The 3,996-nt window shown below is 35.7% G+C and overlaps 1 protein-coding gene across 1 annotated transcript in view; it reads right to left on the bottom strand.

Moving 5' to 3' along the window:
- Positions 1-3,996, bottom strand: part of NRG4 (neuregulin 4) — a 128,574-nt gene that overhangs the window by 119,616 nt on the left and 4,962 nt on the right. The window contains exon 3 of the mRNA XM_082387083.1: positions 13-100. The gene's annotated coding sequence lies outside the window, so the exon portion shown is untranslated. The remainder of the gene's footprint in view (positions 1-12; positions 101-3,996) is intronic.

Genomic DNA, 3,996 nt, shown 5'->3' with positions numbered 1-3,996 from the left:
ATAATTACTTACCTGATCTGTCCTTGGGTGAAAGTTTTTCTCCTAGATTGCAGAGTAGAGATGACACTGGCTCTCACTTTATAGTTCACCTCTTTTTCTTCTGCTTTGATAGAAATTGTGGCCACCATAAAGAAAAATAAAAACAGAAAATATTTTATATAACAATTTTAGTAACACATGGAAGAGAAGGAAAGTAGAATCTGTTTACAAATTTTATGGGCTTTTTCTTTTACTTAGTAATACCCTCAAAGAACTTCGTAATAAGTAACAGAAACTTTAATATTTTTAATTTCTCCTGCTTCTCCTTTTTTAAGCCTCAGGAAAACTATTTATTGTTAATACTTCTAAATACTAGCTGGATTAAGAGGGAAATAGAATTTTATTAGAAAATTATTGTATGGGAGGAAAAAAACCCTTTCAAACAGAGACTTTCGGGGGATGGCAAGGAATTTTACTTCTTTTTCTATGAAAGTTACTTTTTGTGTTATGTCTCCACCAAGAAAAAATTTTACATACAATATTACGGATAGAGAGTTAATAAGGATTGTCATTTCAATAAAGTGGTAACCTTCATGAGAAAGAAAGGGAAAAAGTGGTATACAATATGATCTATCTTCCACTTTAAAAGTTCCTTTTCGCAAAGAGCTTTACTTTATATGGCATGAAGAAGAAGGTCAAGGCTCAGAACACCTTAAGTATATAAAAGTGGCATATATGAATAATATAAATTTTTATATCAAGCCAATTATCAGAATGCATAATCAATCTCTCAGAAGTTTATGGTCTTTCTAGACTCATATGTTGAAAACTATAAAACATTGATAAAGAAAGCTGAAGATGATTCAAAGAAATGGAAAGATAGCCTGTGGTCTTCGAATGAAAGAATTAATATTGTTAAAATGGCCATACTTCCCAAAGCAATCTACAGATTTAATGTCTATCAAAATATCCATGACATTTTTCACAGAACTAGAACAAATAATCCTAAAATTTATATGGAACCACAAAAGATTCAGAACTGCCAAAGCAATCCTAAGGAAAAAAAGAACAAAAGCTGGAGGTATAACCCTCCCAAACTTCAGACTATACTACAAGACTACAGCTATCAAAACAGCATGGGGGCTTCCCTGGTGGCGCAGTGGTCGAGAATCTGCCTGCCAATGCAGGGGACACGGGTTCGAGCCCTGGTCTGGGAAGATCCCACATGCCGCGGAGCAACTAGGCCCGTGAGCCACAACTACTGAGCCTGCGCGTCTGGAGCCTGTGCTCCGCAACAAGAGAGGCCACGATAGTGAGAGGCCCGCGCACTGTGATGAAGAGTGGCCCCCACTTGCCACAGCTAGAGAAAGCCCTCACACAGAAACGAAGACCCAACACAGCCATAAATAAATAAATAAATAAATAAATAAATAAAATTTTAAAACAAATAAAATAAAATAAAATAAAATAAATAAGTTAAAAAAAAACAGCATGGTATTGGCACAAAAACAGACACAAAGATCAATGGAACAGAATAGAGAGTCCAGAAATAATCCCACTCACTTATGTTCAATTAATCTACAACCAAAGAGGCAAGACTATACAATGGAGAAAAGACAGCCTCTTCAACAAATGGTGTTGGGAAAGCTTGATAGCTACATGTAAAACTGAAATGAGAACATTCTCTCACACCATATACAAAAATAAACTCAAAATGGTTTACAGACCTAAATGTAAGATATGACACCATAAAATTCCTAGAAGGGAACATAAGTGAAACATTCTTTGACATAAATCGTAGATCAGTCTCCCAAGGCAAAAGAAATGAAAGCAAAAATAAACAAATGGGACCTAATCAAACTTAAAAGATTTCGCACAGCAAAGGAAACCATCAACAAAATGAAAAGATAACCTATGGAATGGGAGAAAATACTTGCAAACAATGCAACCCACAAGGGGTTAATATTCAAAATATACAAACAGCTCACACAACTCAATATCAAAAAAACAAACAACTCAATCAAAAAATGGGCAGAAGACCTAAACAGACATTTTTCCAAAGAAGGCATACAGATGGCCAATAGGCACACGCAAAGATGCTCAACATCGCTTATTATTAGAGAAATGCAAATCAAATCCACCATGAGGTATCACCTCACATTAGTAGAATGGCTGTCATCAATAAGTCTACAAATAATAAATGCTACAGAGGGTGTGGAGAAAAGGAAACACTCATACACCATTGGTGGGAATATAAATTGGTGCAACCACTATGGAAAACAGTATGGAGGTTCCTTAAAAAAACTAAAGACAGATCTACCATATGATCTGGCAATTCCACTCCTGGGTATATATCCAGGAAAAAAACGAAAACTCTAATTCGAAAAGATACATGCACTTCAGTGTTCACAGCAGCACTATTTAAAATAGTCAAGACATGGAAGCAACCTAAATGTCCATCAACAGATGAATGGATAAATAAATTGTGGAATATATATCTATCTATCTATCTATCTATCTATGTGTATATGTATATATACAATGTCATTGGAAAGAATGGAATATTGCCATTTGCAGCAACATGGATGGACCTAGAGAATATTATGCTTCGTGAAATAAGTCAGAGAAAGACAAATACTAACTATCACTTATATGTGGAATCTAAAAATAATACAAATGAATCTGTATACAAAACAGAAACAGACTCACAGACATAGAAAACAAACTTATGGTTACCAAAGGGGACAGGGAGAGGGTGAGGGATAAATTATAATGGATACAATAAGGATTTACTATACAGCACAGGGAATTATACCCAATATCTTATAATAATCCATAATGAAATATAATTTGCAAAAAACCAAAATCACTGTGCTGTACACACGAAACTAAGACAATATTGTAAAGCAATTATATTTCAATTAAAATAAAGAAGTTTATGGTCTTTCTGTAGTCACAGGAATAATGAACATGAAAGGTTTAATAGTAGCATAGGACTTCCCTGGTGGCACAGTGGTTAAGAATCCGCCTGCGAATGCAGGGGACACAGGTTCAAGCTCTGGTCCGGGAAGACCCACATGCCGTGGAGCAACTAAGCCCGTGCGCCACAACTACTGAGCCTGTGCTCTAGAGCCCGTGACAACTACTGAGCCCACGTGCCACAACTACTGAAGCCCACACGCCTAGAGCCCGTGCTCCACAACAAGAGAAGCCACTGCAATGAGAAGCCCACTCACTGCAACGAAGAGTAGCCCCTGCTCACTGCAACTAGAGAAAGCCCACACACAGCAACAAAGACCCAACACAGCCAAAAATAAATAAATAAATTTATTTTTTTCAAAAAAAGTAGCATAATTTTGCAACTACAAAATATCAAAAATTTATCTACCTTCAAATTTAATCATGCTAGTTTTTTTATTTTTTCTGTTTCATTTTTAGTCTGTTAGATAAGTGAAAAATCAATTTTTCTTCTCTACATAAAAATAATCATAGAATCATAAAAATTTAGAGCTAGAAAGAAATTTAGAGAATTTCTAGATGTACCAAGTTCAATCCTCTCCAAATCAGAGACATTCATTTAATTGCCTTTTTCAAAGTTAAAGAATGAATTGGAGGTGAAACCCTGGAACCCAGAATGCTTTACCCACTACATAATAATTCCTCAAGCTTATTTAGCCACAACTTTGTGTGTGTATGTGAGGCAGTGACGCAGTAGGGTTGAACTTGAGGTCTCTGAATCAGACTGTCCAGGTTTGAATCTTAGTTCCTCCATTTATTATCTGGGTGGTCTTGAGCAAATTACTTAATCCCACGGTGCCTCAGTTTTCTCATCTGTAAAATGAGATAACAACTATACCTTCCCAACAGGACTTATGAAAAAATTAATACAAATAAAGCTCACAAAATGATGTCTGACACACTGTAGGCATTTAACAAATGTCAGTAATCATTAGGAGTCCATCAATAAACACATGGGCATGTACTTGCTAGGTTTTAAAATAGCCTAATTAGACTAGA

The sequence above is a fragment of the Balaenoptera borealis genome, assembly GCF_965194805.1.
Source record: "Balaenoptera borealis genome assembly, chromosome: 3".
In the NCBI taxonomy this organism is placed as follows: domain Eukaryota; kingdom Metazoa; phylum Chordata; class Mammalia; order Artiodactyla; family Balaenopteridae; genus Balaenoptera; species Balaenoptera borealis.
This window is presented reverse-complemented; position numbering and strand designations above follow the sequence as displayed.